The sequence below is a fragment of the Pleurodeles waltl genome, chromosome 3_1 (genome assembly GCF_031143425.1).
Source record: "Pleurodeles waltl isolate 20211129_DDA chromosome 3_1, aPleWal1.hap1.20221129, whole genome shotgun sequence".
In the NCBI taxonomy this organism is placed as follows: Eukaryota; Metazoa; Chordata; class Amphibia; order Caudata; family Salamandridae; genus Pleurodeles; species Pleurodeles waltl.
This window is the reverse complement of record NC_090440.1, coordinates 1,615,408,401-1,615,432,420: the sequence shown is the minus strand read 5'-3', so window position 1 is coordinate 1,615,432,420 and position 24,020 is coordinate 1,615,408,401.

Below are 24,020 nucleotides of genomic sequence, written 5' to 3'. Positions count from 1 at the left end.
TGCATCAACAACAACTGTCCCCAGTCTCCACACACATGAGGACAGACTTCACTGAGGCCAATGTGGAAACTACATCGGGCTTCTGACGAGACCTTCCAAGAGGCAAACTCTGAACTTCGCTTCCACAGAGCACTTCTCATTGACAACCACTGTTCCGGGTTTCCTGCCGATGCAATGTTCTGACCATCTACTAGATCTTTACACTGATAACGTCCAGCATTGTTCCCTACCATTGCAGAGTTCTGACTGAGGACTAGGGGTCCTTCAAGCCACCTTTGACAAGCTGTTCTTTGGATCCAAACCTCATTCCAAACCACTGACTGCCCTGTCTATGAAGATTTTTCAACAATACTAAATCAGAAGGTTAACTTTCTATCAGGACTACTCTAGTCTCTGTGTCTGACCCGTACTAAGCAGTCAGCCTTAACCTTTGACTTTGCCCCTGTCGAGTGCAACAAGATATCTGTGGTAGAAACATCTAAACCTTTGAAAAATCATATATCAAGTTACCTACTTCTGATTTGTACCATTTCTACGTCTAATTTGTCATTAAATTTGAATCTATTTTAATAATTGAAGTGGGATTTTTTTTAACAGCTTTGGTACTCATAAATGCTTTCACATTTCTCTGAAGATAACCTTGTCTGCTTTATGCTAACAAGGGTTGACCTCAGGTTTAAATTAATGAGCCCCACTTGGACCTAGTCTAGAATAGTGCCATTACTACTTCTTAGACCTGGCAACCCAGGATGTTGCTGTGTGCTGGACTCTGTTTTTGCTGTTTTTTTTTATTCTGTGCACCTGACCACTTCCGACCAGTGCTAAAGTGCAAGTGCTCCCTATGTGAAATTGTATGTGTAATTAGCTTTTCCATAATTGGCATTTATGATTTACTAGTAAGTATCTGGAAAAGTGCACTAGGTATGCCTAGGGCATGTAAATTTAATGCTACTACTGGACCTGCAGCACTGATTGTGCCACCACATGAGTAGCCCTGTAAACATAGCTCATACCTGCCACTGCAGTGTCTGAGTGTGCATTTTTAAACTGCCAATTCGACTTGGCAAGTGTACACACTTGCCAGGCCAATACCTTCCTTTTTTATACATGTAGGGCACGCCTAGGCTAAGCCATAGGTAGCCCCATGGGCAGGATGCAGTGTATGTTAAAGGTGGGGCATACATTGATGTGTTTTACATGTCCTGACAGTGAAATACTCCCAAATTCGGTTTTCACTGTTGCAAGGCCTATTTCTCTCATAGGTTAACATGGGCCCTGCCTTTAAACATCCCTAAAGTGCAGTTTCCCTTTGAGAGCAGATAGAAATTGAAGTTTGGGGTCTCTGAACTCACAATTTGAAAATACATATTTTAGTGAAGTTGGTTTTTAGATTGTTAGTTTGAAAATGCCACTTTTAGAAAGTAGGCATTTTCTTGCTTAAACCATTCTGTGTCTCTGTCTGCGTGTGTATTCCACGTTTGGGGTAGTTGTGAATTTCCTCTAGACAGTGACACAAAGTGAGCTGGATTGTAGCCTGCATATCCTGATGAGTCTCCTGGGTTGCAGGGGGTGGGAGGAGATGACACTTACACCTGAATGGGCTGTGCCTGTCCACAATGCAGTCTCCAACCCCCTGGTGTGTGTCTGGGGGCAGTACTTGGCAAGGCAGGATCATGTAAACAACAAAGACTTTCCTTTGAAGTTGGACAACTTCAAAGGCAGAAAAGGGTATACGTATTGGACCCAAAACCCCAGATTGTAGATCACTTAAAGGATTCAAGAGAACCCTCTGCCAGGAGAAAAGCTGAAGGAGAAGTGCTTCTCCTGCCAGTGAGTGTGCTTTGTTGGGCTATCTTGCAGTTGCTGCTTCCGCCAGAGAAAGGGGACAAAAATTGGACTTTGTGGTATATTCCTGCTTGAGAGGTATCTCCAAGGGCTTGGACTGAGCTTACCCCCTGTTCTGAAGTCTCAGGGCCATCAAAGACTTCCTCTGCCAGCACCTGGACTCTCTGCTGAGACTCCTGCCATGCTAAATGGGTCCTAACCCAGTCCCTTGGCACTTTAAAGGAGAAGCTGGTGGAAAACCAAGAAGAACCAAGTACACCGACTTTAGACGACCCCAGAATGACGCTGCTGCCAGATTCTGCGACACCGCCTGCAAATGAATCTGTGGTGTTAACTGGAGTGCAAGATCCCTGCAGGCCCGACGCCGCAGCAGCATCGCCAACTCCCGTGACTCTGTGAGTCCTGAAGTGCAGTGTCCCCGATGTCCATGACACCTGACTTCGCCGTACCACACCGTGCCCACCAGACATTAACCCTGCTGGAAGAGCGCAGATCCAACGCTTCACACCAATGTCGCCTCACCTCCACAGGTCCACAGCAAGGCCCGACACCTTGCACTGATGTCTCTGCTCCTTTGCTCGACAACACCGGAACGGACGCCGCACCAGATCCAGCGACGCCTCGATCACCGGCTTGTTTCCTCATTTTCACAAGGTACTGTACCTGGGGGTCCATAAGACGCCATGTGGATTACTTAGACTGACTCCATTACGACACCGTGATATCACCAATTTGAAGCATTTGTGATTCCATGCCCTATATTGACGTTTAATCTTTTAAAAATTCATAACTTTGCTTGTCTAGGTTGGATTTTTGTCGTTTTGGTCTAGTTTTACTCAGATAAATATTGGCTATTTTCCTAACCTGGTGATGTTCTCTGTTGTAGTGTATTCACTGTATTACTGTACTTTACAAATTGCCTCTTGGTTCAGCCTTTCTGCCTGTGCCAAGCTACCAAGGGGGTGAGCAGAGGTTAAAGGGATGTGTATCTCCTTTGCCCTGACTAGAATGAGAGTCCCTGCTTGGGCACAGGGCAACCTGACTCCCATCCAATGACCACATTTCTAACACTACTTGACGAGGACTACCATCCACTTCAACAAATAATTTACTTTCTCACAATCATCATACAAGAAATCAAGTAGATCATGAAAGAAAAGACCTAAAATCAACTTTCCAACAACATGCCCAGATTATGGGACAACAATACTCAACAAATCAGACCTGGCACACTGCTCCTGCTGTTCAGGGAAGCTTTCAATCCAAATGTTTTTGAGAAGCACCTTTATTAATGGAACTTATTCCCAAGGAGCTCAATGTAGTACCACTCAAGGGCAAACACGATCTTGAATTATGTCCTCTGTGCTCTGTATTATGTACAGTGCTCTCTTTCTTCCAGAGAGTTCAATGCTATTAAAGTGCCAACAGCTAACAGCTTAGCTATCTAACATGTTGAATCACAAAAATCACAAACACCACAACCAAAACCCCACCAGTGACTTTCACTGACTTACTGATCAGTCAATCAAATATTTATAGAGCGGGGCAAATAAACCGTGAGGGTCTCGACACACTGGAGCTGTATACTGCTGCGTGGAGGAATGATCATTCGAACATCCAGGTCTTTAGTTCTCTTCTGAATTGCTGGAGTGACGGTGTGGTGCAGTGACTAGTTGTTCCAAGCCTTGGCTGCACGGGGCGATAAGGAGTGTCCATTGTTGGCTTGATGAATCCATAGGGTGTCTGCGAGGGAGAGGGAAGCTGATCATAGGTGTCTGGTCAGATGGTGGAAGGTCAGGCGTTTGTTCATGTATGCTGGTCCTTCGTTGTGCAGGTCCTTATAGGTTTGGGTCAGCATCATGAACTGGCATCTCTTCTGAACTGAAGCCAGTGTAGTGTTTTAAGATGGGGTGTGATGTGTGTCTTTCTGAGGAGGTCAAGCATGATTGCTGCAGCTCTGTTCTGTATTGTCTGGAGTCTCTTCAGGAGGCATGCTGTGCTGTATGCAAAGTTTCAAAGTGCTGCAAAGTAAAATGCAGGTGGTTATGAAACAACAAAATAAATAAATAAATTAAGCTTGTTTTCAGCCTTCTGAATACTCAAGCATTCCCATAATGTTTTAACTTTTACTATCTTTCTTTGTATAAACTAACTGATTATAAGCACCTAATAACTTATGGTAGAAAAGGAAACATGTCTGTGTACATATAACTAGGTTTTACATTGCCTAATTTCTTCATTTGGAATGATGATACACTTTTGGTTGTTTTACCATGGAACATTTCACAGCAATCATTGGCAATGCCAATAGGTCGGTCTTATATCTGATGGTGCCTCCTAAGCCATCATACATGCACTGTGTCACACGTTCTTCAATTCACAATATTAATTTATTATTGAATTCACTCACTTGCCAATCTGCAGGAAATTGACACAAACTCAATAAGCATATTGACAATATATTAGAAGAATAAAAGTAGAAGAAGCAAACATGTAGCTGTCTAAATCTGGTGTTCATGATCTTGCAGCACAAAAATAACATTCAGCAAGTAGTTAGTGCCCATAATGCAATTATATTGTGCATAGTGTATAGTTGTTTTCAAAGTTTCAACATATCTGAAATATTTAGAAGTTACATGATGGCCATCTTGGCATGGTAAAAGCAATGAAACCTTACTATGCTCATTATTCCCAGATGTAAATCTCTCTGTAATGACACTGGACTGCCATTTTCAAATGCAAATGAGTATTGTTTATTACTGTTGTACTTGTCCAAGCTCATTAACATAATACTTCAGAAAATTATGGCCACCTTGAAATGGTAAAACAATGATACACTATGCACAAAAGCATTACAAGAAGGGTGACCGTCTTGGAAAGTCTGGTCGCATAGTATGAAATGCACTGCAAAAAAAATGAGACACCATTGAGAAGTCTGGTGGAACTGTCAGGAAAGCTGCAGGATACTAAATAAGCGTTTGTAATACAATGGGTCTCTTGTTTGCTTGAGTTGTAAATTCCTAAATGGACTTTTCTTGCCACTTAAATTGAAAATGAAAAGTAAAACAGTTGACATAAGTGAGCCAATTTAAAGCGCCATGAGCATGAGTGCAAAGGAGAACACAAAAGGAAATGGAAGGTCACTCTCAGTCAAAAGTATAATTATCCATGTACAGGGTCAATGTCCAAGTCGGTAACCAAACCACCCCAAGGAGGGATAAATGTACAGCATTTACCAATGATAAAGATTTTTGAAAGGCAAGCCCACAAACAAGTGATAGTGATGGGCATGCGATGGGCGTGGTTAAAAGCCCACAGATAGATTACAACAGGTCAGAGCGTTTGCGTGCTCAGCCTAAAAAGGAGAAGCAAAGTAATGAAAGAGTATGGATGGAAAACTGAAAACGAAAGAACTGACAACTAAACTAGACACTGAAGCACATGCAAGTTTCAGGCTGCATAAGAGATCAAGGGGGTCATTACGAACCCCTCCGAGATCGGTGCTGATGGTCAACAGAAGACCGCCAGCGTGCAGAACACCCCACCAGCCACATAATATACATCCAGTTGGACTGGCCGGCAAAAACAGTGTTTCCACAAGCTGGCCCAGCTAGAAGCAGGACGTGAACATTGACGCCGGCTCCAAATGGAGCCAGCGGCAATGTAGCAGTGCAGCGGGTGCAGCAGCACCCGTCGTGCATTTCACTGCCCGTAAATTGGGCATTGAAATGTGTGACGGGGCTGTGCATGGGGGCCCCTGCACTGCCCATGCCAATTGCATGGGCAGTGCAGGGGCCCGAGTCACTCATTCCACCAGCCTTTCCCTGGTGGTGTAAATCGTCAGGGAAAGGCTGGTGGAATCTGACTCATTATTTGGCAGGCAGCACTACTTGCAGCGCTGCCCAGTCAGATCAGAAATGCCACCACATCCAGGCTGCCTGGTGGTGGGAGCCTGGCAGTGGTGGCGTTTCAAATGTGGCTGTTCAGCCATGTTCATTATATGGTGATCTGGACCCCCATGCCGTTGGCGGAAATTACCGCCACCGCTGGCATGGTGGTCCAGACCGCAATGTTCTAAATGAGGGCCCAACTTGTCATTACTTGCACGGCAAAGGACTCAGTGGCAGAAATGGGCTAGCCCCTTGCTCCGTGCAGTATGCTCTTATGGGAAGATGCAGAATGGGATAACACTGGAAAAAAGAGAAGAAGTCTAATCCAAGCACATTGTATGTGTTTATATGTATGACTTTTTTTTAATTCAAGGACAAGGCAGGCAATTTTACCTTTCTGGCCCTCCTATGGGGATCTAGCAAGCATTTTCACAGTGCAAAACGTTTATCCTCAGGGTTTGTCAAAGGAAATAAACAACACGCTAAATCCTTGCTTACTAAAGTACTCTATCTGTGAGAGTCCCTGTAGCAAAATTTGTGTCTACATGAACTACCATAGTGTAATATCAATCCACTCTTGCAGGCCTAGTGGTGTTAACAGATGATTTTCACAATAAACAAGTCTGTCCAACTGCCTTGATTGTAATTTGTATAATAAGCAGATTGGACCTAGGACATCTGATATAACTGTCCTAATGAATCAATGAGACACCTACCTTTTTTATTGGCTCATCACCATAATCAGCATTGCTTACTGTATTGAGCAGAAGTGCTCCTAAAAGGTAACCCTCCATATGCATGTCAGATTATTAGAAAAATGTGTAAGCTGGCAAAACAATATACCACTTCTCCCAAGAGTGCCTAATGAGGATTTTTGCAGTGTAAATCTTCAACACTCAGGTCTTTGGCACAGAGGTAACCAGCATGAGTCATCTTGAGAATTGATCAAATAAGGAAACTATGAAAATCGCAATATATTGTATGCTTTCCAACTTTGATTTTTCTCAAAGAGAGATAAGCAAACCCAGTCCTTGTTTTCAACTCCCATTATGCTATTTTGTGGAATTCAGTGGAAGCCATAGCTAAAATGAGCATGCATACGGTATGACTACTTGCTCATATAAAGAGATTTCATTTCTTTGACACAAATGTTTTTGCATTTTAATTAGAAACAGTAGATACTTAGTATATAGAGGCAAAGTCATAACATTACACATAACATGACAGTGTATTTTACAATTCCAGTAAATCAGACTGAGCCCTGTCTAATAGTTATACACAGTCGTAACAATACAATTAAAACAAACTTTCCCTTCCTTCGTCCCCCATGTGCAGCTAAACTATGTCACCTGGTGATTGAAGTATATATGAAGGGTAGCGGTTGTGGAGTAACATCAGGCAGTGTGTACATTGTTGTAATGGAATCTGCCATGCTGCTACTCTTGTTTTCTTGCTGCTGGGTGGATCGAGGCTTGTCCAACTTAGAATGAGTATAAGGGTATATTGTTGGCTTTATTTCGTACAGTGGAGAGCTGTGGGGTCAAAGCCTATAACATGGTTCCTCCCCTGGTAAAATTGTGTCGGACATCTTTCTGTGTTACTCCCCTTCTGCTGTCTCATTCTGTACTTTGGACTGTTCTAATAAGGTATCCCATTCCAGCGATATGGTTTTCTTTCGCAATCCTCTATACTCCTCCCTTCGTAAAGCCTCTGCTGGAGTAGGCCCATTTTACAGAGTCATCCCCAAACCTTTTGCCTTCCTCTTCATATTGTGTTTGACCCTTTTTGTTGACGTTAGGACTCTGGGCACTTTACCATTGCTGATCAGTGCTAAAGTGCATGTGCTCTCCCTTCCAAACTTGGTATGATGGGCTTACACCTGAGTGGCAAATTTACATGACTTGTAAGTCCTTTGTACAATGGTATCCCTATACCCAGTGCCTGAAAATTAACTGCTACCTGTAGGCCTGCAGCACAGCTTGAAAAACCCACAGAAGCAGCCTTTCAAACCTGTCTCAGGCCTGTTACTGCAGAGGCTGCATGCACAGTTTACTTCCACAGGGACCTGGCATCTAAATTTACTTGCCAGGTTTTACCCCACATTTAGAGACACTTTCTGGACTTGTACCTGGATGCTGCTGGAAGGTGCTGGGACCACCATTAGGAGCAACCTGCTTGCTGTCCTGACCTGTGGCCTGCTGGGTCATCAGGGGGACTGCAACTGGACTATCAGGATCCTCTTGTGCTGGCCTGCCCTCACCGTCTCTTGGGGCCCCAGTGCTTTCCCAGGGGCCAGCAGAAGATTACCCCCCGGTTGATCATGCTGCCCCTGGTCTTGGAACTATAGCACCTGGGGAGTGCTATATTCTACACTAAGGCACGAGTGAAGAGCATGGAAGTGCTCAGCTCTGACTACCTCTGGAGCTTTTGTGTGTCTTCTTGTTGCCCCTTTGGTGGTGGCCTTTCTCCCCAACCACTGCAGAAAAAGAGAGAGAGGCGCCGCCAGTAGCCTCTTACTGAGCGTGATCGAAGCACTCACTGGTGCAATCACCGATCATCCCCACAACGCTGGCCACCGAGAGTGGAGAGGTCGGATCAGGGCCCAGATGCCAAGAGACTTTTGCCGGGCCCACGTGGGCCCCATACTCGCTCCTGAGACTTGGTGAGGAGACACCCATCCGCTGGTAGAAACCTGCCCCACCGCATGGTCGTGGGCAGTGGGTGTGCCAGGAAGTGAGCACAGGGACCAGTCGAGGTCTCCTGCGCTGAAAAGGAGTGAGAATCCTCCCATGCCTGAAAGGGCTCCTGACATGCACCCTGGGTGTACAATGGCAGAAAGAAAAAGAGCTGCACCAACATGGGCGATCACTCCACCATCCCCAGAGTCAGGAGGCTCTGACAGACAACCTAGTTCCCCAAAAAGGAGAGAGATGATTTTCCCTAAGCAGGGAGACTAGGAAAGGTCTCCCGGCCCTCATAAATGGTGTGTGTGGGCTTGCTTTCCGCCCCCGAGTTTTGGTATACCTCTCTGCGGGGGACATCACTAACACGGCTTTCAGGGCGGGAGGGAAACCCTTGACGAAGGTCCCATCCATGCCGAGCCTCTATAGTTACCGCATTACCTGTACTAGGTGCGCAGGAGCACCACGTTCCCGGTAACATAAGAGGACTACCTGGGATTTAGGTGTTCCCCCAAGTCATGGGGATATCATACGAGGTGTCCACTACAGCGGTTAGTGATGATAGAGGCTCTATAGTAATGTTCTTCTGATAGGTGCCTTTATTTTGGAAATCTTATGACCTATGCCACATAGGAATGTTTCAATTAGAGTGCATTCAAGATGATCTATGAGCATTCCTAGTAATATTTTTATTCTGACTAGTGCATTCTTGGTGGTCATGACAACCTGACTACTGCTTGTGTTGCAGGGTATAACTAGTAATCAATTGCTTACCTGACTACTGCTTATTTTCGCAGAGTACTAGTAACTTTTGTGATGTTCTGACAACTGCTTGTGTAGCAGGGTATAACTGATACATGTTGTGTTTGATCTAATGATGTTTTACGCAATACTGTAACTTGTTGTTGTGTTTCATTTGTGGTGTACCTATTGCGTCACGTGTGTTTTGTGCAGTCACTTTACGCATTGCCTCTGGGATAAGCCTGCCTACTCGTGCCAAGCTACCAAGGGGGTGAGCAGGGGTTAGCTTTGGTGTGTAGCTCCTTTGCCCTGCATAGAGTGGGTGGGTTCTGCCTGGTTTAGGTGTATACCCTAGCCAACCAGAAACCCCATTTCAAACAGCCTCACTTTTAGCCAGACCTCTGTGAGCAACCTTCTCCCACCATTGAGCTACTAGTGGAGCCTGCGAGGACTTCTGATGTCTTGTTATCAGTCTCTTTGCCAATAACATTGCCACGCCTGTGAAGCGTGCCATCACCTTAGAACTTTTGGGCCGGGGGTATAGGCCTAAAATACATTGGGGCATATTTAAGAAAAGTGGCACTGCATCCAATGTAGCACCACTCTTCTTGCGCCCCTTAGCACCCCCGTAGTCCCACCATATGTGCACTATAATTAACATACGCTGCACCATGGCGGTAATTAGGGAACTAGCGTCAACATTTTAGTCATTAGTCTGGCGCTTTGCTCCACTAGCGCCAAAACATTTGTGCTAGTGGAGCAAAGTGCAAGGAAGCCCCTTGATTACAATGGGTGTGTCCTTTTCATGCCTGCTTTCAGGAGGTGTGAAAAGTGATTTTAGAAGAAAAAGTCTCTCTCTGATTCTAGTACGATAAATCTAAACATACAAAAATTCAAAACAACTCACATATCAATTGCAAACACAAAATGTTCACAAATATTTATTCATAATAATGTAGAAAAACTCCGAATAATCTTCACATAGGACATGGACACACACACAAACTACAAACACAAACAAGACTCAGGACAAATCACATATATAGAACGAATAAAACAAAATTAAATCAATCTACTAATATGTACTTGATATTTCACAAATATATCACACTTATAAACACACCATCAATGTATTGAATAAAGAAATATAAATGTTCTAATTATCCAATAAATTTGAAGAAATCTACATCTTACTTTTTTGTCCACAAAGGGTTACAAAGTGGTCCAACTCATGCATTGTACCACTTTGTAAGTATGGTACAGCGATTTTACAAGCCTAACACCACATTACTGGCAAAAGAAATGTCGCTAGGACTTCTTACATTTTGACCTTTGCTCTAGTGTGTGCCAATGATTCTGACCAGTTAATTCTGATAATGCTGTTGCTATGTCCAACCAATAAGTGGATAATGAGGGACATTTTCATAACATATGTATAAGGTCTGCATCCACTGCATGACACCGAGGGCATGTTGCAGAGGCAATGAGGAACATTTTGTTGATTCTATGTGGTGTGCGGTATGCTGGTGTAAGGGCCTCATAAATGAGGCCCAAAGTGTCTGCCATGTCCCATGGTGTCTAGTGCTTGAAGCATCTCATGTGTCTCGGGTTCCTTCTTATCTGGTGCCCAGTATTGGCAGATATAGTGAAGAATGCTGGCATGTCTTAAAAACAATGTTTCTGGTAACCCATGAGTGTACACAAATTCAGAATGAGACAGTAACGTGCTGTTCTCAAACAGTGAGCCTACCACCAGTACTACCTCCTGCAGCCATGGGCTCAGCCTTTGTGTTGTCATGCCGGAAGATGTAAGGAGATCACGTAAAGGGATGTTCGGTGCATATGGCGCTGGGAAAGCTGTGTAGCATGTACCTGTCTTCTAATAGGTGAGGGCCACACAAAATGAGAGTGAACTCATCCAGGGAACAGTGGCCCCTGGATATACCATTCTGTGCTACCACCCACAGCTAACTTGTTCTGCAGTGTGTACTATTTCTAAAAAGTTATGCCTAGCCAACCAATATGCTAGACATTGTAGTGGTCCAGCAATGCAGTAAACTTTAAAGTCTGGGGCACCAGGCTCACCGGCATGATACTCCTGTGGAGCAGCGACCATCTCTTTGAGGTTGGGGGATTGGAGGGTTTTAGGCACTGGGAATTGTAACAGTATAGTATTGTAAGTATTGAACATTTGGGAGACATTTAGAGGGACCAGGTTTTTGTTACTTTTAAATCCCTTAGTCAGGAAATCGAGCTGCAGACTCAGAATGTTACAGATACTTACAGCTGGGACATGCCCTGAGGGGACAAATATTAGAGGGGTAGTAGCTCCCTGAGTCATCGCTGCTGGAAGATTGGCTCCTAACAGAACACATCCCGAAAAAAGCAATTACTGTTATTTATGGAAAACTGGTCCTTAATTCCCCTGACCAGTTGACTAAGCTGAGGGAGGCATGTGCTGGGGACCTGGGAGGTTCCTTCTATCATATCCTCTGGGAGTGGCCGATAATACAGGAATATTGGAGGGGGGTAGCTGAGTTTATGTCCCAAGTCCTATCAATTGAGATGACACTAGATGCAAAATGGCTCCTACTATTAATGTCAGGAGAAGAATCCTGAACTACACTCCAGAAAACATGGTTGCGATTGGCTGCAGGAGTGATGAAGCAAAACATTGTAAGGTTGTGGGGGAGTGCTGACCCACCTAGACTCACAGACTGGAAGTCAGACTTTGCACCTGGGCACCTGCAGTTGAAATGTGCTTTGGTGAAGTTTCTAATGCAGGTGTCACAAAAGCAAGATTTAATTAATCACTACCGCTGCCCCTGTGATCCACAGGAGGTTAGCTCACAGCTCAATGCCTGACAATGGACTATAATGGCAACAAGCGATGCTCAACTCACACTGGAGCAAGCACAACCTTAAGTAGCAACACTCTTTTGAGCTTCAGACCATGTTCCTAAGGAGCTCAAATTGAAATGACTGTACAATGTGAACAATCCCTCGACAGATACTTAGTAACATCAGAAATATATTTTATTTTTTAAATAGTGTATCTCCTTTCCTTTTTTACTTTTGTTATGGTTTTAAGTAACTAAACAATAAACCTTTTTACTTACTTACTTTGACTGGAAGTCAGACTTAGACTGGTGCCAGAGAGTTGAAAAGGTGACCTATCAAAGCTGAGACTGCCACAAGAAATGGGAGAAGGTGTGGGTGACATGGCAGACAAATAGAGGGCTCTGATAGGGGGGTAAATATCCATGGGATACTAGGACACCATGTACCAGCAGAGGGCTGATAACTTCTGTTAAGAATATGTTGGCCATAAAAGCACCATTCCTAACTATGTCATGTGTCCTGAATTGACTGTTATGGTTTGTAGTACTGCCAAATGTTGGTACAATGTTCAACAAACAACATTGTTTTGCCTGTATGACGAGCACAGCTTAGAAAATAATAAAAAGAGTTATTAAAGTCTGGGGCATGCATGCCTGTCCGCCAGCAACTGCAGCCAGGCTCACAGTTTGACGACCATTTTCCCAGATGAGCTCTATCAACAATGTATTCAGAAATCAAAACACCCAAGCCATTACTATGATTAGCAGATTCACAAAGTGATATAACAATCTTTATGATAAAACCATTTCTGCGAGGGCCAAGCGGCCAGCCACAAAAAGGGGCAACATGGTCCAAAACTCTATCTGAGTTTTGAGGGAGTTGATTGTGTGCATGAGGTTACCCTCCATCAATCTTGTGCCTCACAATAAACTTGAATTTCTAAGTAGAAAAATGTCCGTGGTGCCAACTGTATGTTACCATTCCCAAATAATAGTGTAGGTTACCCGTGGGTGTCAGCAAAGGAGAAAGCACAGGATTAATCAGCATTAATTTTAAGACCTGACACCTCCATGAACTCAGACTGTGACTGGGCTACCCCTTCTAAGCCAATGTGGCGGTCCCTCAGGTATAGAATCATATCATTAGCATTTAATGATATGGAGTGTATCAAATTATCGATAGGAATTCCCCATTCTATACAACCATTGATGAAGACACTGCTTTATGGGCTCGATCGCTAACACAAATAATAGTGCCAACAATGGGCAGCCTTGACAAGGCAATGAGATGCCTTATACGTGGCTGAGATGTAGGACTCTGTTTTGGTGCTTGCAGTGGGCTCTGAGTGTAATAGCTTTACCCATCGATTGTAGACTGGAGGTATCCTATACAGAGCTAACACAGCTATCATAAAGTCCCAGCCCAGAGTGTCAAAGGTTTGTCTGATATCCAGGGAAAGACAGCCGGCAAATAAGTAGTGTCCTTGTACTATATTCATTATCTGAAACAGGTGACATCTATTTAGTGAAGCTTTGCTGCAAAGAACAAAGCTGCACTGGTGTTAGAAATGGGGTTTTTGGTTGGCAGTCAGGTTACCCTCTGTCCAAGCAAAAGCCCTCACTCTAGTCAGGGTAAGTCACACACTATCCAAGATTATCCTGTGCCCACCCTCTGGTAGCTTGGCACGAGCAGTCAGGCTTAACTTAGAAGGCAATGTGTAAAGTATTTGTGCAATAAATCATACAATACCACCATATAGCACCACAAAAATACACCACACAGTGTTTAGAAAAATATATAATATTTATCAGGATAATTGTAGGTCAAAAAGAATAAAGTTGCAATGGAAAATTGTAGAAATGTCACAGGACAGTGATATAAGGTGTCTTAAGTCTTTAGAATATAAACAAAGTCTCTTTCAAGCACAAGTACCTGGTTTGGAGTGGAAAAATCTCCTCAGAGGGCCACAAGAGAAGAGGTGCGTGGAAAATGGGTGTGTGTGTCGATTTCTCCCCAGCACACACGGACTTGCGTCGTTATTTTCCACGCGGGGAAGTCGGCGTTGTTTTCCGGCGTGTGGACAGTCTCTTTCTGTGGATCGCGGGGATTACCAGATGTCCGGGGTCTGTGCGTGGATTTTCCTGCTTGTTTTCCGGCTGCGCGTCGGTCTGCGGGGCTGCGCGTCGAAATTACGACCTCACGGCAGGCGTTGCGTCGATTTCTCCTCTAGACTTTGATCTGCGGGGCTGCGTGTTGAAATTACGATCTCATGGCAGGCGCCGCGTCGATTTCTCCTCTAGAGGTCGGGCGGCGTTGTCCTTGCGAGGACGTGCGTCGGATCTTCGATCGTCCCAAGAGCGTTGCGTCGATCAGCGTCGGAGTGCAGCGTTTTTCTCGCTGCGAAACAAGCTGTGTGTCAAAATTTTTCGCCGCGCGGAGCGTCCAAGTAAAAGAGAGAAGTCTTTTTGGTCCTGAGACTTCAAGGAACAGGAGGCAAGCTCTATCCAAGCCCTTGGAGAGCACTTTCACAGCCAGACAAGAGTTCAGCAACGCAGCAGGGCAACAGCAAGGCAGCAGTCCTTTGTAGAAAGCAGACAGGTGAGTCCTTTGAGCAGCCAGGCAGTTCTTCTTGGCAGGATGTAGTTTCTGGTTCAGGTTTCTTCTCCAGCAAGTGTCTGATGAGGTAGGGCAGAGGCCCTGTTTTATACCCAAATGTGCCTTTGAAGTGGGGGAGACTTCAAAGAGTGGCTAAGAAGTGCACCAGGTCCCCTTTCAGTTCAATCCTGTCTGCCAGGGTCCCAGTAGGGGGTGTGGCAGTCCTTTGTGTGAGAGCAGGCCCTCCACCCTCCCAGCCCAGGAAGACCCATTCAAAATGCAGATGTATGCAAGTGAGGCTGAGTACCCTGTGTTTGGGGTGTGTCTGAGTGAATGCACAAGGAGCTGTCAACCAAGCCCAGCCAGATGTGGATTGTAAGGCACAGAAGGATTTAAGTGCAAAGAAATGTTCACTTTCTAAAAGTGGCATTTCTAGAATAGTAATATTAAATCCGACTTCACCAGTCAGTAGGATTTTGGATTACCATTCTGGCCATACTAAATATGACCTTCCTGCTCCTTTCAGATCAGCAGCTGCCACTTCAACAGGGTATGAGGGCAGCCCCAATGTTAGCCTATGAAGGGAGCAGGCCTCACAGTAGTGTGAAAACGAATTTAGGAGTTTTACACTACCAGGACATATAACTACACAGGTACATGTCCTGCCTTTTACTTACACAGCACCCTGCCCTAGGGGTTACCTAGGGCACACATTAAGGGTGACTTATATGTAGAAAAAGGGGAGTTCTAGGCTTGGCAAGAACTTTTAAATGCCAAGTCGATGTGGCAGTGAAACTGCACACACAGGCCTTGCAATGGCAGGCCTGAGACAAGGAGAAGGGGCTACTTAAGTGGGTGGCACAACCAGTGCTGCTGGCCCACTAGTAGCATTTAATTTACCAGCCCTATGCACATAGAGTGCACCTTACTAGGGACTTATAAGTAAATTAATAGTCCAATCAGGTATGATTCCAGGTTACCATGTTTTAGGGGAGAGAGCATATGCACTTTAGCCCTGGTTAGCAGGGGTAAAGTGCGCAGAGTCTATAAACCAGCAAAAACAGTGTCCAAAAAGTGGAGGGAGGCAGGCAAAAAGTTAGGGGTGACTACCCTAAGGCTGTCAGGTCTAACATGTGTCCCCCCCAGCTGAAAGTGGGGAGAGCTACCCGACCTCCTGGGAGCTCTCATCGCTAAGGCGGAAGTACCTGGAGAGACCATCAGCATTGGCGTGGTCAACCCCTGGGCGATGTTCCACCGTAAAGTCCATCCCCTGTAGGTAAATGGACCACCTCAAGAGTTTTGGATTCTCACCCCTCATCTGCATGAGCCATCTGAGGGGCCTGTGGTCTGTCTGAACCCGGAAGTGAGTCCCAAACAGGTAGGGTCTTAGCTTCTTCAGTGCCCAGACCACAGCAAAAGCTTCTCTCTCAATAGCACTCCACCTCTGTTCCTGTGGTAATAGCCTTCTGCTAATAAAGACTACCGGTTGATCTCTGCCCTCCTCATTTAGCTGTGCTAGGACTGCCCCTATGCCATGCTCTGAAGCGTCTGTCTGCACAATAAATTCCTGGGATTAGTCAGAGCCATGAGTACGGGGGCCGTGCACATGGCTTCCTTCAGGGCGTCAAAGGCTTTCTGACAAGCCTCTGTCCAAGTCACCAATCTAGGTTGTTTCTTGGAAGTGAGTTCTGTCAAGGGTGTTACAATGGTACCATAGCCCTTGACAAATCTGCGGTAGTATCCTGTGAGGCCTAGAAAGGCTCTCACCTCAGTCTGCCTTTGTGGTGGTTGCCAGGCCTTGATAGTTTCAATCTTGGCCTGGAGTGGCTGCACCTTGCCACCACCCACTAGGTGTCCCAAATACACCACGGAACCCTGCCCAATCTGGCACTTACTGGCCTTGATGGTCAGGCCTGCCTGTTGCAGGGCCTGAAGCACCTCCTTGAGGTGAAGCAGGTGTTCCTCCCAGCCTGAACTGTAGACAGCTACGTCGTCCAGGTAGGCTGCACAGAAGGCATCCTTGCCAGCTAGGACCCCGTTAACCAACCGTTGGAAGGTAGCGGGGCATTTTTCAACCCAAACGGCATCACCCGGAACTGGTAACGGCCATCAGGGGTTGAGAATGCAGATCTTTCCTTGGCCCCCTCAGTCAGGGCGATCTGCCAGTACCCTGAAGAAAGATCAAACGTACTCAGGAACTTGGCAGCGCCTAGCCTGTCCATGAGCTCATCAGCTCGGGGGATGGGGTGAGCATCAGTCCGTGTGACTGAGTTGAGACCCCGGTAGTCCACACAGAACCGGAGTTCTGGCTTCGCACCTGGGGCAGTAGCCTTAGGGACCAACACCACTGGGCTGGCCCAGGGACTACTGGATTTCTCGATAACCCCTAGAGTCAACATCTTGGAGACCTCCTCCTTGATGCTGGCCTTCACCTTATCCAACAACCTGTAAATTTTGTTCTTCACAGGGAGACTGTCACCAGTGTCAATATCATGAACACAGAGGTGGGTCAGTCCAGGAGTAAGGGAGAACAGGGGGGAGAACTGCTCCAACAGCTCATAGCAGTCTCCTTTCTGGTTTAGAGTCAGGGAGTCAGACAGAATGACCCCGCTTACTGACCCATCACCTTCTTGGGCAGAGAGGAGGTCGGGGAGAGGTTCACTCTCCTCTTCCGTTCCCTTATCCGTGACCAGAAGCATGTTGATCTCCGACCTCTCAAAATGAGCTTTTAGTCGGTTCACATGGAGCACCCTTAGGGGATTCCTAGGGGTTTGGAGGTCCACTAGGTATGTGGCCTCCCCTTTCTGCTCCTTTATTTCAAATGGGCCAGACCAGCGGTCCTGGAGAGCTCTGGGCTCTACTGGCTCCATTACCCACACTTTGTCTCCAGGTTGAAACTCTACCAGGGTGGCCTTCTGGTCATACCAGTGTTTCATTACCTCTTGACTGGCCTCAAGGTTACTTTGGGCCTCTTTCCAGAAGCGGGTCATCTGGTTGCGGAGGGCCAACATATAGCTGACCACATCCTGAGGGGGTGTCTTTGGAGCTTTCTCCAATCCCTCCTGGACAATGCTTAAGGGTCCCCTGACAGGGTACCCGTAGAGAAGCTCAAAGGGACTGAACCCTACCCCCCTCTGGGGGACCTCTCTGTAAGCAAAGAGCAGGCATGGTAAGAGGACGTCCCACTTACGCCTCATGGCCTCAGGGAGGCCACCAATCATGCCTTTCAGGGTCTTGTTGAATCTCTCCACAAGACCATTAGCCTGGGGGTGATAGGGTGTGGTGAACTTGTAAGTTACACCACACACATCCCACAGAGACTTCATGTATGCAGACATGAAGTTAGTGCCTTTGTCAGACACTATTTCCTTGGGGAATCCCACAAGGGTAAATATCCCCATCAGGGTTCTGGCCACCACCGGTGCAGTCACGGTCCTCAGAGGATTTGCCTCTGGGTAACGGGTGGCATGGTCCACCAAAACCAGGATGAACCTGTTGCCTAAGGCAGTTTTGGGGTCCAAGGGACCAACAATGTCGATGCCCACCCTTTCAAAGGGGGTGCCAATGACAGGAAGTGGAATCAGGGGGGTTTTAACCCTTTTTCCTGCTTTACCGCTGGCCTGGCAGGTAGGACAAGATCTGCAGAACTTATCTGAGTGTGTCCTCATTTTGGGCCAATAAAAGTGGGTGACAAGCCTGTTAAAGGTCTTGCCCTGCCCCAAATGTCCTGCCAGGGGAATGTCGTGAGCCAGACCCAGTAGGAAGGTTCGGTAACATTGGGGGACCACCAGCATACGTGCTGCCCCAAAGGCAGGAACCTTAGGCTCACTGTAGAGGAGATCATTCTCCCAATATAGGTGGTGATCGCCAGAGGCGTCGCCGGCTGCCTGGTTTGAGGCTTGTTTCCTCAAACCTTCCAGAGTGGGACATTCTTTCTGCGCCTTGCAGAATTCCTCCCTGGTGGGTCCACCCTCAACTTGTCAGCCAGCAAGCTCGGGCAAGTCACCTAGGGCGGCAATGTCTTCCCCAGTTGGCTCGGGAGCCTCCTCCTCAGGAGCCCCGTCAGCCACTGTGGGAACTTCTGGGGCCGGTTTCCCGCGCCCCTGGTCCCTCCTCCTGGCAGCTCTCTGGGCCATCGTTCCAGGCTCCAGATGCCCTTGACTTCCCTCTCAGTCAGCCATGGACCGTGTGGTCATGCAGACCCACTCAGGTAACCCTAACATCTCCAGGTGAGATCTGAGCTCCACTTCTTTCCAAGCAGTGTGCTCAAGATCATTGCCTAACAGACAATCTACAGGCATGGCAGGACTCACAGCTACTTTCAGAGTACCAGAGACCCCCCCACTCAAAGGGAACCAGAGCCACCGGTAGGTGACTCTCGCGATTGTCAGCGACTCTGACCTGGTGGAATGTATTAGGTACTATCTGCTCTGTTGACACCAGCTGAATCTTGATAGTAGTCATACTGGCTCCTGTGTCACGCAGAGCCTCCACCTTCTGCCCATCAATGGTGACCCACTGCCGGTACTTAGAAGTATTTCTGGGCATGTGGGCCTTGGGCACCATTTCTCCTTCTCCCCGGGACACTAGGGAAATCTCTACCTGCTCCCCAAAGCTATTTGGGTCCATCTCCCCCCGAGCGCTACACTAGTCAACCCAGGTGCCTGTCCGGTAGTGGACGGTGCCCTTTTGGGGCACTGTGGATCGCCTTTGTAGTGACCATACTGGTAACACTCCATGCATTTGGGGCTAGATTTCCCTGACTTGTCATATGTCCCTGGCTTTTTCCCAAATTTGGAAAAGGAAGGGTTGCCACCCCATCCCTGGGAATTCTTTTGGGGGCCTTTGGAGAGTTCCTTATCTGCAAGTTTATCTCCCCCCTCTTTCTTCTGTTGGGAACCCTGACCACCTTTGTGGGAGTCCCCCCCAGGTACCTTCTTGGACACTCTGGTGCTAACCCTGAGGTCCGCCTCCTCAGCAAGCTTCCTGGGATCAGTCAGCTTACTATCCACTAGGTGCTGGCGCAAATCTGTATAAGTAGTATTAAGCATATGCTCTCTCAGAATCAAGTTATATAAACCTTTATAATCTGCTACTTTGTTGCCCCGCACCCATCCATTCAGTGCCTTACTGGAGAAATCAAAGAAATCTACCCATGTTTGTGTGGTTTGTTTGGTGCTGTCCCTGAACCTCTGACGGTATCCCTCAGGGGTCAGCCCAAACTTGGCAAGTAAAGTGGCTTTCTGAAGTGGGTATGTGTTTTGATCAGGTTGATCCAATGTGAGAAGTGTGTCCCTCCCCAATGGCGGCACATAACCCCACATAGCTACCCCCCATTGCCCTTCAGGAACCTCATGAGCCCTTAGTGCAACTTCATAAGCAGCTAACCATTTATCTATGTCATCTCCCACCACAAAACTGGGCACCACATTTTTGGGTATACAAACCTTTTTTTCTCCAGCAGGTCCTGTCTGTATGCTGCCACCATTATTGCTGGATTCAGACTGTCTCGCCTTGATCTCCAGTTCTTTGAGACTCAGTTCATGAGCCAACAATAGTTTCTTTTCAGCCAAAGCTCTTTCAGCTTCCACCTGTTTGGCTGCTCTTTCAGCTTCCTCTTGAATCTGTTTGGCTGTTCTTTCAGCCTCAGCTTGTTTGGCTTCTCTTTCTGCCCTCCTCTCCTCCTGTTGAGCCTCAATTTTCAGTTTTGCCATTTGCAATTGGAACTCCCTTTCCTCTCTCCTTTCCTCTGCGGTCAGGCTTTGCATAGAGACACTGCTCCCTGGTCTGGAAGGGGGCACAATTGCAGTGGTAACACCATCCACAGATAGTGAAAATTCCTTTGAGGGGCCATGTTCTGGCTCCTCTTCCTCATCATCCTCTAAATGGGCTTCTGCCCAGGCCCTCAGCGCCACTTCAAAGTCCTCCTTTCTGGAGGCCCCTTGGGTGGGTACCCTCAATGCCCTGCAGAATCCTCTTAGTTGTTTGACCGTATATGTATTCAACTGGACTAGGTCAAAGTCCCCTGTCTGAGACCCAGTCAGAGACATGTTGAGTGAGGATTTAGTTTTTGAAAATTGTCAGGAAAAAAATCGGATTTTCAAAAAAGAGATAAAAACCAAGTTGACCTTCAACTGTGGGTAGGTAGTGATATACTTAGCTACTGTATGTCACTGCACAAATACAAGTCCTATCCTCACCGCTGATCACCAACGTTAGAAATGGGGTTTTTGGTTGGCAGTCAGGTTACCCTCTGTCCAAGCAAAAGCCCTCACTCTAGTCAGGGTAAGTCACACACTATCCAAGATTATCCTGTGCCCACCCTCTGGTAGCTTGGCACGAGCAGTCAGGCTTAACTTAGAAGGCAATGTGTAAAGTATTTGTGCAATAAATCATACAATACCACCATATAGCACCACAAAAATACACCACACAGTGTTTAGAAAAATATATAATATTTATCAGGATAATTGTAGGTCAAAAAGAATAAAGTTGCAATGGAAAATTGTAGAAATGTCACAGGACAGTGATATAAAGGGGGTCATTCTGACCTCGGCGGTAAAAGGCCCTTACCGCCGGTCAGAAGACCGCCATAACACCGCCGCGGCCGCGGTTAACCGCCACGGTCATTCTGACCCACAACGGCCAAACCTCCAAAATTCCGTCCTCCACTGCAGGCCGCCACATCAGCGGGCAGCGATAAACTGGAGATGACCAAACCTCCACCGTCACGCCAACAGAAATACGCCCATGCCATTACGACCCACGAATCCACACGGCGGTCATTCAAACGCGGTATTCCATTGGCGCTACACACCGCCGCGGTCAGAATACACACACATCACCAAAACACAGCCACATTGGACAATTTGAACTACACACACCTGATACACATACACACACCACTCCCACACAATCAACCAACTATAAAACACACACCCACATCACCCACAAACCCCTGCGACCATAATTACTGAGAGAAGGAGAGAGAGACACAGCAGACAATCCAAAGCAAGACACACTGAGGCACACTACACCATCACACACACCACATAGTAGCACAAAGCACCACTCACCAACATACTTATCATCACATACACCACCCCACACCTCACCCACACCACCCCATGGCACCCCAAAGGCACCCACGCTTTTCGGACCAAGAACTCCGGGTCATGGTGGAGGAAATCCTAAGAGTGGAACCCCAGCTCTTCGGCTCACAGGTGCAGCACACCAGTATAGCTAGGAAGGCGGAGCTATGGCAGCGGATCGTGGACAGGGTCAACGCGGTGGGACAGCAACCCAGGAATAGGGAGGACATACGCAAAAGATGGAACGACCTACGGGGGAAGGTCCGATCGATGGTCTCCAGGCACAACATCGCGGTCCAGAAGACTGGCGGCGGACCCCCACCCACCCCTCCCGAATTCACATCGTGGGAGCAAGACGTCTTGAACATCCTGCATCCTCAGGGCCTCGCAGGAGTAGCCGGAGGAATGGACTCTGGTAAGTCCAATCTCAACTACTATATCCCCCCCACCCCACCAGCATGCCAACCCACACCCCCACCCTCACCCCCAACCCCCCAGCACACATCCTCCCTGACAATGTCTCACCAGCACAACCCACCCATCCCAACACCAACTCCTGCATGCCAACACAAATCATGGGCACCCATCACCTAAGCATGACCACTGCACTAACCCCCCCCCCCCTAACTACCCTCACAACACCTCCCTCAAGGGAATGCCTGCACTGGGGGACAAGGGCACCCATAACACGCACGCTATTGCACACACAGAAACAATAACCAAACTCTCTTACCCCATGCAGGACCCGAACGACAACACACCAGCCAGGAGGGTCCAGAAGTGTCCATCCCACCACCGGAACAGGCCCACATTGAGGATAGCAGCTCTGTCGACAGTGAACCTGATGACCAGCCCGGACCATCGGGGACCTCTGGGCAGTCGGTTCCCCTCAGGCAGCCACAGGCCACACCAGACCCGACCCCCTCTGCCAACACCAGCACAGCTCCCACCCAGCGGGCCCATGCCTCTGTCTCTAGGACAGCTCAATCAGCGGTGTGTCTGCCACTACAGGGCACCCAGGCTAACCCAACACCCCAACACCAACAGGGACCTGGGGGCAGTGGTAGCGGGCACACCGTCCAGGGGACAGAGGCCGGGGGAAACCGGGCAGCTCGGAGGGCTGCTGTGCGACAGGGGGGGGAGGAGAGGCCCAGGGAACCCACTCTCCAAGAGGCCCTCACCACCCTCATGGGGGCATACCACCACTCCCAAGAAACGATGGCGACGGTACTGGCCAGGTTCACTGAGATCCAGGCACAGCAGGAGGAACGCTACATGGGGTTCAGGGAGGAGCTGAGAATCATCGGGACCGCAATGGGGACCATCGTCCTGGCCCTCCACAGGATAGAGGACGCGTTGCGGGACCATGGTGTACCACACAGGGCCCCTGTCACTAGCCCGGACCAGGAACAGCCTACCACCTCCGCCAGCGCTAGTGGACAGGAGGTCCCAACACCTCGACAGCCCCCCAGAACCCCAACTCCTGCTGAAGAACAACCACCCCGTAAGAGGAGCCTGAGACCAAAAAAAAAGACAGAGTAGGATGTCAAGACCCCCGCCAGCAGGACATACCCCCTCAAGCCTTCCCACTGTCCCACATTGCCACCCTGTCCAACCATGAACTGCCTATGCTCCATCCTTCCACAGGCAAAAGGACAATGCACCTGTGAGACTGAGAACTGGACTCTGCCATGGATATTCCTCCACCCCCACCCATCACCCTTAGAATCACATGTACCAATATCTAGCACTGTAAATAAATCACATTTTGCACACTATTCTGTTTTGAGTCATGCTGTATTATTAACAAATGTATTACATATTACTGTTCAATTTCTGTTCTGTCAATTAGTCATGACAACATACCAATGTCAATACGCTGTATTTCATGGGCGAACCAAGCAGAAGTCAGGTACTGAGTCAGACAGCACTGAGAAGGGAAGGGAAAGGCAAAAATTAATGAAAAACATCTGTGGGGAACTACAGAAAGTACAGATGCAGGAGGCTATAAGCAATTGTGAAATGGCGTGGGTGATTCTTACCTGTGTGTTACTGGAAATACTGTTGTATCACTCTGTCCCTATTGTCTGTGTCGTCCTCAGAGTCTTCCTCCTCTTCACTCTCCACAGTCTCCACGGCTTCTACAACACCACCATCTGGACCATCCTCCTGCAGGAAAGGCACCTGGCGTCGCAAAGCCAGGTTGTGGAGCATACAGCACGCCACGATGATATGGCACACCTTCTTTGGTGAGTACATTAGGGATCCACCTGTCATATGCAGGCACCTAAACCTGGCCTTCAGGAGCCCAAAGGTTCGCTCAATCACCCTCCTAG